Raw genomic sequence first — 13,424 nt, forward strand, 5'->3', positions numbered from 1 at the left:
TCAAGGTCATGAGCCAGGGAGGCTCAGACACCAAGGTTACAAGCCAGGGAAGCTCAGACACTATGGGCTCTAGTTTCGCAGACCGGGCGCGGCGAGGGCACAGCGCACCTGCGCTTCGCCAACTGGGTGTGGCCAGGCGGATTTTGTAAGTTTGGCACACCAAACAGCTACTCCTCCATCCCACCTCTGTCCCTCCTACCGGCGCAAGTCGGAAAGAGGGAGGAGAGAAGGCGTGGAGTGGGTTTTACACACATCACACCAATCAAATGAGCCCCTCTCCTCGCCCTTAAATGCGCCGCGCGAAGGTGTAATGAGAGTTTACTCAATTCGCCATTGCAGAAGAGAGCAGCAGCGTCAGACAGCCAAACTCCTCCCAGGAGGAAACTTATGTTTTGGTCCAGGAGGTCTGCTCGCAGTGTCCGAATATATGGAACTGCGAGCAGACCTCCACGGGCTGATGATGCAAAGGTAGCCTGGGAGGAGGTCACCACAATTGTAAATCAATGTTGCGCTTCTCTCGTGCGCGCGCGCTCTCTCGCTTTCTCTCTCGCAGTCTCACTCTGTTTCTTTTCTTTTGACTTTTCTAAGATGACAAATCCTGAATATATACTCCTTATCTGATGATGTGGCTGTTTGTGGTTGGCTGAGAGGGATGTGAACTCATTAGTTTGCTGTGTTAATCAAATCAGGTTCGGTTTCCATTACGCGTGCCAAACGGTGCCAGTCCCCTTTGATCTGACATCAGATGTGACGGGACAGTCGGTATAGAGATACATTGATGTGCTGATTGCAGATTACTGCATTGAATAGTGGTTTTTGGGTATTTATTGCATCGTTAATGTGCCTGATATTCTGGAAACCTGCCTGTGAGGTTTTGGTGACGTGTGCGCACCATCTGCCGGTCAGCCAAACTTCGGCTTACACAGGCTGTGCTCCCCCTGCGCTGACAGTACACCTGGTTTCAGATGGCGAGCTTTTAGCGCACCTTCGGCGAAGCCTTTTGGCACGAAACTGTCACTGCGCCAAGCTGGATCTGTCGACACCTCCCCCTGCTGCGCCGCCACACCCATCTCAGCTCACCTCGGTCTACCAAACTACCAAACTGAGCGCGCCTCGGGTTGCGCTGCTCGAAACTAGCTCTGCGCGGGGTTCGCCACCCTGCGCCACCTGCGCTGCGCCGGGAAACTAGAGCCCCAAGCGTCCTTGTTAGTCTCAAGAGATGTTGTGTCTTAGGAATGTCAAACCAACCTATCTACTGCAGGCGCCACATATTTTGACTGTTGATGTGCATGTGTTATGGGAACTATAAAGATAGCAGGGCTAGAGGACTTGCTAGGCACTCACTGACTGACTGTTCACGCGGTTGTATGTGTGTGTGTGTCTCCATTCATGAATGCTTATTAAAACTCAAGAAAGACAGCCGACGTGTGAAGACTTTTTCTTTAAACTGTTCATTAAATAATTGTTTTGCCACCACAAAATTGGCGACCACGAAGGGACCTCATCTGTGAGCGGATTCTGGAATTCTGGACTGAAGGTGTGAAGACTGTGTGCACAGCAAGAGCCAAGGCTCTTACACCTCAAACTCCCCCACAAAGGAAGGTTGAGAGGAGGGCCTGACGTCTGGAAAACCGGGATTCCCTTCACCGTTGGGGTCCAACGAACTTGGTGGCTGTCAACACCTTGCTGTCTTTTCTGATGAGTTTTGAGGACTGCACAGGAAAAACCTTTTCCACCTACTGAGATAGGTTGGCAGACATGCCAGGCACCATTTCTGGGAAGCAGAGTGCAGGAAAAGTGGTGAGCTCGGTTTAGGTCAGGGACCTTAAGTAGTGTAGGTTAGGAACCTAACACGACACCTGATTATTTCAGCCGTTAAAGGCGGAAGAAAAGGTGGTGAGAAGCTGTCTGGGTTAGAGAAGTAGAGACACTTGCTATCAAAGTGGAACAGGCAGAGTGAGTGAAGCGCGTTTTTTCTTTATTTCCTTTTTGCAAGTCATGCGTGTTTTCGGGTAAAGGGAAAAAAAAATTTCCTTTAAAGTGATAAGTTTGTGCATTTTTTGAGATTGATTTTTGCTTCCACAAATTTGACTTACATCTAATACTACTAAGAAAACAGAGTTTCATTACAGTGGGGTCTGGACAGAGCAAAACCTCAAAGAAGATTGAGCCTGATTATAGTTTTAAGTTAAGTTTAAATTTATTTACTTTATTAATCCCCTCACTCTTGCTTGTCAGTTACACACAGGTACGAAAGACACGCACATGCACAAACAGGACCTATACATGCACAAAGTGGAGAGATGTCAGAGTGAGGGGGCTGCCCTTGGTGAGGCGCCCCGAGTGGATGGGGGGTTCGGTGCCTTGCTCAAGGGCACCTCGGCAGTGTCCAGGAGGTGAGCTGGCACCTCTCCAGCCACCAGTCCACACTCCATATTTTGGTCCGGACGGGGACTCGAACAGGCGACCCTACGGTTCCCAGCCCAAGTCCCTATGGACTGAGCTACTGCCGCCCCATATGTAGTCACTCACTGACTGACTGTTCATGCGGTTGTATGTGTGTGTGTCTCCATTCATGAATGCTTATTAAAACTCAAGAAAGACAGCCGACGTGTGAAGACTTTCTCTTTAAACTGTTCATTAAATAGTTGTTTTGCCACCACAGTATCCTGGACCACCAGAGCTCCACCTTGTCCGCTGGCTTACTAACTATGTTGTTACACTTAATTAGTTCAGAAAGGGCTTTCTTTTCACCCTGAGACAGATTGTTTGACACCTTAAAGGGTTGTTCATTAGCTTTTAAAACCTCCTGCTCAACAATTCTATAAAATGTGTTAAAAGAGTGATTTGGAACATTAGGACAAAAAGAACTCTTAGGTTTAAAATGATTGACTGACGCACAAGGAGAAATAGGATTTTTCGAAAAAAGTGCTTCCGTTTAATTTGACGAAAACATTTAAAAAGATCCACCTTAAGGCCAAAACTATTAACCCCACTATTGTTGGGTAAAATGGAGTCCTTTTGACAACAATGTTACTTGATCATTTGACAGTTCTTTTGAAGATATGTTAATTACCGTTAGGAGTGACTGCGTATCAAGGGGCGGTACTGCCTTCTTTGATGCCCGTTTTCCCCATCTGCATCTTTTTTTCGTCAGTAGACTTTTTTGCGTGTTCCTAAAAATGATGTACTGCGAGGTGGGGTGCTAGAGTCACTGTCCATTGTGAAGTCACTGTCCATACATGACTCATCACCGAAGCGACGATCATCACAGAAGCGGCGTCCCCTGTGTTCTGGGACTGGATCCGGTCCACAGAGATTGCCGGGAGGTGGCCGTGATATTCCACTTGGTCGTTGAGGAGCTGCAGGTTGAAGGGAGGGTGCTTTTGTTTCCCATTCATAGACTTCATTTCTAAGGTAGTCTAGTCAGTGTCCCTTTTATATTTTCTCAGTTTTGTGGCATGAAGCTTCTCTTTATATTCATTAATAGACTCTTTTATGGCAGTGTCAATAGACGTAAAGTCATGCCCAAATTTTTGTTTAAGTTCTTCCTCTTGTGCATGAATCTCAGTCTTTAGTTTTTGTGCATCAGAGGAACATTATTCAATTATCAGTAGCATTAAATCTAGAGAACACATGTTCAGAATTTCTCCCCAATGTTTAATGAAATTTTCATCAGTCTTACCAATAGTTGGGGCTTTTTGAATGTGCAGATCCCTGTGGATTTTCTTGTTCCTCCAATATTCACTCAAAGTGGAGGCATGCATACCTAGGTGTGTCTCTTTCTGGTGAAGGCGCTCCAGTTTGATTTTCAGCTCATCACAGGACATTGTTGTGGCAAGGACCTCATTAGGGATCAAAATCCTCTCTGCATCTTCATTAGAGAATTCGTACGTAGAAGCCCAGTTGGTGCTGAGTGCGTTGACTTCCTTGAAGCTTGTCATCTTGGATTCCAGTTACTGGTAAGAGCCCCAGATGCTGAAAGTAAGGTAGCAAACCTGAAGTCAGCTGTGTCACAAATTTGTATTGAAGAGGCTTTCGCACACCAGGATAATCAGCTTCTGTCATCAGGTGCGTTGGCACAGCAGAAAGTGCTTAACGTGTACATATCTGACATCTACTACCCCCCAGCCACCAAAGTCTCACAGTTCGCTGACTATCTCTGTTACTGGTCCACCTCCAAATGTCCTAAACTTGCAGCCAAGAAACTTCATACATGGTCAAACATGGAGAATCAAATTCAACCCTGGCAAGACACAATGCATCCTCTTCACTAAAAACCCACACCTGCAGTCAAACACCATCAACCTAACACTCTACAACCAGACAATAAACATGAGCAATACAGCAACATTCCTCGGGATAACGTTTTAGAACAATATGACCTGGACAAAACACATCAACAATCTGGAACAAAAAGCAAACAATAGACTCAGCCATCTCAAAGCCCTCTGCGGAAAGCATGGCGCATCACCCTTCCTTCACAGTAATCAAAGTTTACCTATCACACATCCGACTGCTCTTCGAGTACTCTGTCCCCGCCTGGATCACCATCTCCAGCAACCAACTCCAACGCCTGCAAACAATCCAAAACAAGGCAGTGAAACTGGCACACAGACTCCCGTCCTTCATCAGCAACCATTACATACACACCATAACAGGCAGCAAGACTATAAGACAAAGACACCAAACAATAGCGTAGAGATATTTGAAGACTGCATCCAACAATCTGCCCTCCAGAAAACCATACAGGAAATAGACCTAACAGCTGCCACCCCCGTCATTCATCTTACAGTTGGCCAAATCTCCCTAACCACCCGACCCACCTTAACCAAGCAATCAACCCTACACACACAGAACACTATTCCACCACTGCTTCCTAACATCACCTACATGCATACATATACATCAACATAAATAACACACAAAAGTCTTCTCTCTCATTCTTTCTCGCTTTCTTTATTTTACTCCCTTTTCGTCTTTTCTTCTGTCTTCCTCTTGTTTCTGGCCTTGGTCCACATGTGTCCTCTAACATCTGAGGTCCTTTTGCTCCTTTTGCCTCTGCCACTACCCAAGACACCAACGATGGATAGAAAAGGGCAGAAGCCCTGAGCTATCCAACCAAGCTCATGACCCTCTATTCTATTCTATTCAGGCATCCATCCCGTCCTGTGTTGTACTCTGGATACGAGTTTCCTGATCCAGCTGGTCACTGCGTTGGCCTCGTGCTGCCCCTTGGCTGAAGTGAGAGACATGTAACGCAACCACTTCCTCCTGTGAGTGACCATCATACTGGGATGCCAGATCCTTTGGGATGGGGATTTGGGGGAAGACGAGCCTCATCACATCATCTACAGTCTGTAAAATATTGAATTTAAATATTGATTTCCTTGTGTTTTTAAATTAAGTGTTTCCCTGAGTCCACCTTTCTTGTATATATTTCAAGTGTTGCCACAACTATTTCATATATTTTATGTGATGTTATTATGTTGGTAATAAAAAATACAATTATTTACAAATTACAGCATATAGGGTCTGTTTTTACAGCCTTTGCTGAGAGTGAAACTAAATTAAAAGAATACAGTTTTGCTCTGATTCCTCTGTAATAACAGAGTCGCCAGGGTTACATGTTGAGTCATGAGACTATCACAGGGCTAACACGTACAGACAGACAACCATTCACACTCTTATTCACACCTACGGGCAATTTAGAGTCACCAATTAACCTATCCCCAACCTGCATGTCTTTGGACTGTGGGAGGAAGCCAGAGTACCCGGAGAAAACCCACGCTGACACTCCGCACAGAAGGGAACCCTCTTGCTGTGAGGCAAGAGCGCTAACCACTACACCACCGTGCCACCCGACAGCATTTCAGTACTGTAAAATATTTCCAGGTACTGTATCTTAAAGACAAAAACACATATAATTTCTGCGTTACGTACCTTTGCTTCTTGGGCTGCTCCCTTAGAGTAGCCCTGTACAGGTGTGTGCTGACCACTACCTTTTTTTGAGATGCCCACTGAGATGGTTTGTGGAGGGTTGGTTTGGCATCCTACATCCTGGAATCTGGCTGTACTGGAGAGGTGTTGAGCACCAGGGCCTTGTTGTGATGTACTCTAAAAGACAAAGGAAAATTAAGTATCTTAAACTGATATTGCACCAAATGAAAACAGTCATTAGGAATATGGGTATGGGTATTGTTAAGATTTTATCGATACTACTACTTTTATCGATACTCCTTATCGATTCGGTACTTTATCGGTACTCTTATCAGTTCTTTTTCTTTTCTAAATAATTGCTTTTTAGAAATTATATTAATTTAATATAAATAATATTCCTGACATCACAATACTGAGTGAAGTTTAGTTTTTAGTAGTCACTAAGTCATTCCTCCTGTCCTCTGTCCCCCTGTCCTCTGTCCTGCTCCCTCTCTGCTGATGTGATTCACTGTTGCAAGTAATATAGTGCTGGTAGAGAAGGGAGGGGCTGTTGAGTATCTGCCCAACTTTAAGATAAGTGTCAAACTAAGTTATTCTACATACAGAAAGCTGTCATTTGAGCTTATTAGGAACAATTCTCTATAAGCTGAACTAGCGTGTTGTCCTTGTGTAAAACATAACGTTAGTGACGGAGCATACTGAATATCACATTGATAAATTATTGGCTTCTTACTCGCTAAGGTTTAATTTCACTTACAGTAACGAGTGTGGCTGCCGTCAAGTCAAGTAATTTTTGAGTTATCTTCATTTTGTTTCCTCCACGGCCACTCAGCTATTCACTGACTACCGTGTCGTGTAGGTGTGTGCGTGTATGTGTGGATGTGTGTGTACGTGGAGGAGTTCAGCCCCGGCACAGAGCGCAGATGAGAGGCTGCAGGATGATAATGAATTAAACCAAAATGTGTAAAAGTACCGATAAAAGAACATACCTTCAGAGCTTATCAATACGGCTCCATGTCATTGGTCTGACAACCCGGCTCCCGGCGGCTCCGCAACCGGCTCTGGGTCAGCTGGGAAAGGCTTGAGGTGAAGCAGGCTCACGGCTTATGTGTTTGCCACTTTCTTTTTCATTTTAACTCACACCATGATCTTTTCCTAACCCTAACCAAGTGGTTTTTGTGCCTAAACCTAACCAGACCTTGATGACCATCATGATGATTTCGGAACAACTGCTTCGGAACAATGGGTTTAATATGGTTGGAACAATGGGATGTCAGACCAATGGGCAGACCCCATCAATACTACGGTCTTCGATAATTTCTGATGATTTTGTCAATATGGACATGCTGCACATTGCTAGCTCTGTTGGAGCCACAATTTAATTGTTAAATTCATCCTACTGAGACTAGCAATTTAACTTACTGTACACCACGTAGCAAAAGCCTTTCAAAACAATAACATTGGTTAGCCAGTTAGCTGAGACCTATTGCTATAATGCTGTGTAAAACACAAAGGAAAAGGGAGAGAACATAAAAGCCACACATTAACGGCAGTAGCTGCTTAACTTAGGCATCACACATAGAAATATTTCAACTTTTGTCAATATGGACATGCGGAACATTATTAGCTCTGTTGATTCTCCACAATTCAGTCATTAAATTCAGTTAAATTCATCGTACTGAGACCACCCAGCTGGCAGTTTGACTTACTGTACTGCAAAAGCATTTCGAAACAACAATAGCTTTAGGTTAGCCAGTTAGCTGAGGCCTACAACTAAGCACTGGTTGTTCAGCCTAACGTTAGCTTCTACAGCCATCTACAGCCATCTACTCCACACTTCAACACTCGGTAGCAGCTTTCTAATTTGTTTTTACACAACAAATTTGCAACTCATTAAGCATACTTGCAGGTTGTGAGCCCGAATCTCCAGCTTTGCCCAACAAAGTGGGAACTTCTCCATCTTTCAAGTGTAATCGTTTTGAAAATGCAGCAGTAAACTTGCCAGTTTGTGAAGCAGTCCTCAGGAAAATAGAGGGAACACAATAAAATATCTGGGTTGTATTGTGAAGGAATTGTATCAAAAATAAATTCCAACCACCTCTTCTTTGTTCCTTCTTCCTTCGGCAGTCCAAACGAGGGCAATTTTTGGTCACAATGAAGAAAGCAGCGTCATTTTCCTAGACATGGTGTCTCCTCAACAGCTCCTCAACGGTTCAAATTCTGCAGCCTCTGCTCCAGCTCTACTCGGAGCAGGTTTGGTTGAGGGTGCAGCTCAGTGGCCGGCAGGCAGGCACTGTGTGCATTGCTAATTTGTTACATTGTTAGGAAATAACTTCGCGGAAGTAAAGGCGGGAAATTCAAACGAGCCATTTCAGGCAGCTCAGGAGCTGTGTGTCTGTGGGGAGACAGAACTCCCTTTAGCCTGGCCTTTTTTTTTTTTTTTTAACTTGGCAGAACTTATAGAGGCAGAAAAATGCTATAAAACACACTAAAGAAGGGGGAAAACCCCAAAAAGCATAATAGGTCCTCTTTAATGCTTGTGTTTTTTCCAGGCTGTTCAAACAAAGAGATGAAAACAGCTGTGGCTAGCTGCATTGAATATAGACAACACTCCACACACAAGACTGACTGATACAGCTCAGTATTTGCACTGAGCATTTCTCTCAAGAGGGTTATGTAAAACTACTGCCAAATAAGCGAGAAAGACACTTCTGAAGAGCACTGCTGTACCCAACCATCAGACACAGAGCTAGGCTTTATGGAAGAGTGGCCAGAAAGTTCAACTTCAATCTGATATGACCAGAGTACCTTCTTCCATATGTGGGGAGTTTCCCACATGCCTTTTGGCAAACTTGAAACATGTTTTTATTTCTTTCTCCATGCAATGGCTTTTTTCTGGCTACTCCCCCATTAAGCCCAGCTCTGTGGTGTGTACGGCTCAAAGTGGTCCTATGGACAAATACACCACTCTCAGCTGTGGAGCTTTCCAGCTCCTTAGGGTTATCTTTGTTGAACTAGTGTTGTGTCGGTCACAAATGTGTCGTTCAAAAGAACAAATCTTTTAAGTGAACGTACTGAACGGAATCACTTCCTGAACTGTGTCCGTGTGAATAATGAATCACTCGCGAGGCAGAGCCAGCCAGGCTGCAGGGAGAGAGGGACCGCCTACCCGCCTGATGAATTACTCGGTGAACGAATCACCCGATCATTGCCTCTCAGGGATACACTTTCATGGGGACCGTTTTCTCCAAGCTAACGGCTAATGTAGCCAGGAGTCAAGCCACATAAACATATACACACACCTCCCTGTTGTTTTAACAGATTTAGTTTCCAGATAAACAAACTTAAAACGTTAGGCTGACAGCAGTAATGAGAAGAGTGAGACTCACCAGTCAGTGCAGAGCAGCAGCTGCTGCACAGAGACTGGGGGTGTGGTGTGTTCAAGTGTAATAGGCACTTTATTGATCCTGGAGAAAAATAACTTTTTTTTAACTTTGCTAAATTGCCACAGCAAGCAACAACTCACGTACATTATACCACAGCATGTAACAAGTAGTGTATAAAACCCGCAGTTTGAGAAAACGCGTGGCTTAGACTGTCAGATCCTCTCATTATGAGGTAACTGTGCAAAAGTGTGCACGTTAAGTGACTCAGTGATCCGCAGTACGTTCAGTGAACGGATCACTGAGTACTGTGGTATGTTCACTGAACGAACTACACAGTAAGTATCCGGGAGTTTGTTCATTTCTATTAGGCACTTCAGTTATCTCGGAGTGAAATAACTTTTACTTTGCCAAATTCCCACAGCAAAAACACACGTACAGTACAACACATCATGTGACAAGTACTGTATAAAATAACTAGCAATAGAACGAAATATAAGTGAGTGATTAATGGCTGAAAAAAATAGTAGTAGAGCAAATATACAAATGTCAACAAAATTATGAATAGAATTAAAAGATGAGAATTGCAGCAATAAATATGAATGACAGCTAATTATACATGTCAGATTATGGCAACACATACAGTACAGGCCAAAAGTTTGGACACACCTTCTCATTCAATGCGTTTTCTTTATTTTCATGACTATTTACATTGTAGATTCTCACTGAAGGCATCAAAACTATGAATGAACACATGTGGAGTTATGTACTTAACAAAAAAAGGTGAAATAACTGAAAACATGTTTTATATTCTAGTTTCTTCAAAATAGCCACCCTTTGCTCTGATTACTGCTTTGCACACTCTTGGCATTCTCTTGATGAGCTTCAAGAGGTAGTCACCTGAAATGGTTTCCACTTCACAGGTGTGCCTTATCAGGGTTAATTAGTGGAATTTCTTGCTTTATCAATGGGGTTGGGACCATCAGTTGTGTTGTGCAGAAGTCAGGTTAATACACAGCCGACAGCCCTATTGGACAACTGTTAAAATTCATATTATGGCAAGAACCAATCAGCTAACTAAAGAAAAACCAGTGGCCATCATTACTTTAAGAAATGAAGGTCAGTCAGTCTGGAAAATTGCAAAAATTTAAATGTGTCCCCAAGTGGAGTCGCAAAAACCATCAAGCGCTACAACGAAACTGGCACACATGAGGACCGACCCAGGAAAGGAAGACCAAGAGTCACCTCTGCTTCTGAGGATAAGTTCATCCGAGTCACCAGCCTCAGAAATCGCAAGTTAACAGCAGCTCAGATCAGAGACCAGATGAATGCCACACAGAGTTCTAGCAGCAGACCCATCTCTAGAACAACTGTTAAGAGGAGACTGCGCCAATCAGGCCTTCATGGTCAAATAGCTGCTAGGAAACCACTGCTAAGGAGAGGCAACAAGCAGAAGAGATTTGTTTGGGCCAAGAAACACAAGGAATGGACATTAGACCAGTGGAAATCTGTGTTTTGGTCTGATGAGTCCAAATTTGAGATCTTTGGTTCCAACCGCCGTGTCTTTGTGAGACGCAGAAAAGGTGAACGGATGGATTCCACATGCCTGGTTCCCACTGTGAAGCATGGAGGAGGAGGTGTGATGGTGTGGGGGTGTTTTGCTGGTGACACTGTTGGGGATTTATTCAAAATTGAAGGCACACTGAACCAGCATGGCTACCACAGCATCCTGCAGCGACATGCCATCCCATCCGGTTTGCGTTTAGTTGGACGATCATTTATTTTTCAACAGGACAATGACCCCAAACACACCTCCAGGCTGTGTAAGGGCTATTTGACCAAGAAGGAGAGTGATGGAGTGCTGCGGCAGATGACCTGGCCTCCACAGTCACCGGACCTGAACCCAATCCAGATGGTTTGGGGTGAGCTGGACCGCAGAGTGAAGGCAAAGGGGCCAACAAGTGCTAAACACCTCTGGGAACTCCTTCAAGACTGTTGGAAAACCATTTCAGGTGACTACCTCTTGAAGCTCATCGAGAGAATGCCAAGAGTGTGCAAAGCAGTAATCAGAGCAAAGGGTGACTATTTTGAAGAAACTAGAATATAAAACATGTTTTCAGTGATTTCACCTTTTTTTGTTAAGTACATAACTCCACATGTGTTCATTCATAGTTTTGATGCCTTCAGTGAGAATCTACAATGTAAATAGTCATGAAAATAAAGAAAACGCATTGAATGAGAAGGTGTGTCCAAACTTTTGGCCTGTACTGTATATGAATAGAAGAACACAATATCACTCTCCGAACTGAAACATGAATCGTTCAGCCGTGTATCAGTTCAGTGAGTTGGAGTCGCAGGCTCCTCCCGCCAAGCGCTGAACGATTCGGTAAATGAATCTTTTGAACAAATCTTTTGAACGAATCTTTTTAGTGAACTGATTCTAGTGATTCAGTAACATCTAAAGAACTGCCGTGCCCAACACTAGCCTGAACCTTGAGTTTGATGGGCAGCCCTCTCTTGGCAGGTTTGTTGTGGCGCCATTTCTCTTCACCAAATTTGACTTGTTTAGGTCCATTACAGAAGAATCCAAATAAAAATGACAGGCTGTAATGCAACAAAATAGGAAAAATGCCAAGGGCATAAATACTTTTGCAAGGCACTGTACTTGCACTGCTTTACACTTAAGGGGGAAAATTTGAAGTGTTATTTATGTGTTACCATGCAATGGTTTTACTGGTCTGGCCCGATGGAGATCAAATTGGGCTGTGCAGTGTAATGCCAAATATATAGGCTAAGAAAACTGGCTGAAAAACAACAGCTCTTGAATATAAGTAAAACCCAGTTTATTACATTTGAATGTGTGTAGCTTACATATGGTATAGAAACGTATAAAAATCATTTAGTTCAGTCACAAAATGCCTGCAGGCGTTCATGGCATTATATCTTGTTATCTGCTGGGACAGATGAGCAGATATTCATCAGCTCGTGTGAGGAATGACAGCAGTAATCACCATGTATATGACTGTAGCTTTCACTCTAACGTTTCCCTGACAAGTGCTTGTACTCGTCTCGTCGTCCTCTGCTTATCCGGGTCCGGGTCGCAGGGACAGCAGCCTCAGCAGGGAAGCCCAGACAGTCCTCTCCCCAGCCACTTCCGTCAGCTCTTCCGAGGGAACCCCGAGGCGTTCCCAGGCCAGCCGGGCGATGTAATCACCCCAAGGCGTTCCCAGGCCAGCCGGGCAATGTAATCCCTCCAGCGTGTCCTGGGGCGGCCTCGAGGTCTCCTCCCGGTTGGACATGTCCGGAATACCTCCCAAGGGAGGCGTCCGGAAGGCATCCTTACCAGCTGCCCGAACCACCTCAACTGGCTCCTCTCGATGTGGAGAAGCAGCGGCTCTACTCCGAGTCCCTCCCGGATGTCCGAGCTCCTCACTCTATCTCTAAGGCTGAGCCCAGCCACCCTACGGAGGAAACTCATTTCGGCCGCTTGTACTCGCGATCTCGTTCTATCGGCCACTACCCAGAGCTCGTGACCATAGGTGAGGGTTGGAACATAGATTGACCAGTAAATCGAGAGCCTAGCTTTCTGGCTAAGCTCCATTTTCACCACAATGGACCGGTTAAGCGCCTGCATCACAGCTGACACCGCCCCAATCCGCCTGTCAATTTCCCGCTCCATCCTACCCTCACTCGTGAACAAGATCCCGAGATACTTAAACTCCTCCACCTGAGGCAGGACCTCCCCCCCCGACCTGGAGTGGGCAATCCACCCTTTTCCGGCTGAGGACCAAGCAAGTGAAACAGACTTAAAGACTGTCCATCAGCAGCTTACAGTCTGCCCTTGCAAACTTTACATGATGACAACTGAAAATTAATGTCAGAGTACGTGCGACTAAAGTCAGCAAGGGCTCAATAGGCAAGTTCAGATAGTGGACATTTAGATTCAGCCAAACTGCAGCGTCCACATGATGTTCATTCTAGACCTAGAGGTCAGGATGTGTGAAAAAAACACATCAGACTTTGTCTGATGACAACGACATTTGCATACACTGAAAAAGAAACTATTTGGTTTAACTTAAAGTTGGTGTCCAGGCTATCTTA

General features: G+C 44.6%; 1 long non-coding RNA gene across 1 annotated transcript; it reads right to left on the reverse strand.

The window, feature by feature from the left end:
- Nucleotides 1-532: 532 nt before the first annotated feature.
- On the reverse strand, nt 533-7,291 carry LOC144458689 (uncharacterized). Its single transcript, XR_013488070.1, has 3 exons — nt 6,930-7,291; nt 4,502-6,117; nt 533-3,978 (listed from the first exon to the last, which is right to left on the reverse strand). It is a non-coding gene; the product is annotated as an uncharacterized LOC144458689 (long non-coding RNA).
- Nucleotides 7,292-13,424: the final 6,133 nt, after the last annotated feature.

This window comes from Epinephelus lanceolatus, chromosome 18, assembly GCF_041903045.1.
Source record: "Epinephelus lanceolatus isolate andai-2023 chromosome 18, ASM4190304v1, whole genome shotgun sequence".
In the NCBI taxonomy this organism is placed as follows: Eukaryota; Metazoa; Chordata; class Actinopteri; order Perciformes; family Serranidae; genus Epinephelus; species Epinephelus lanceolatus.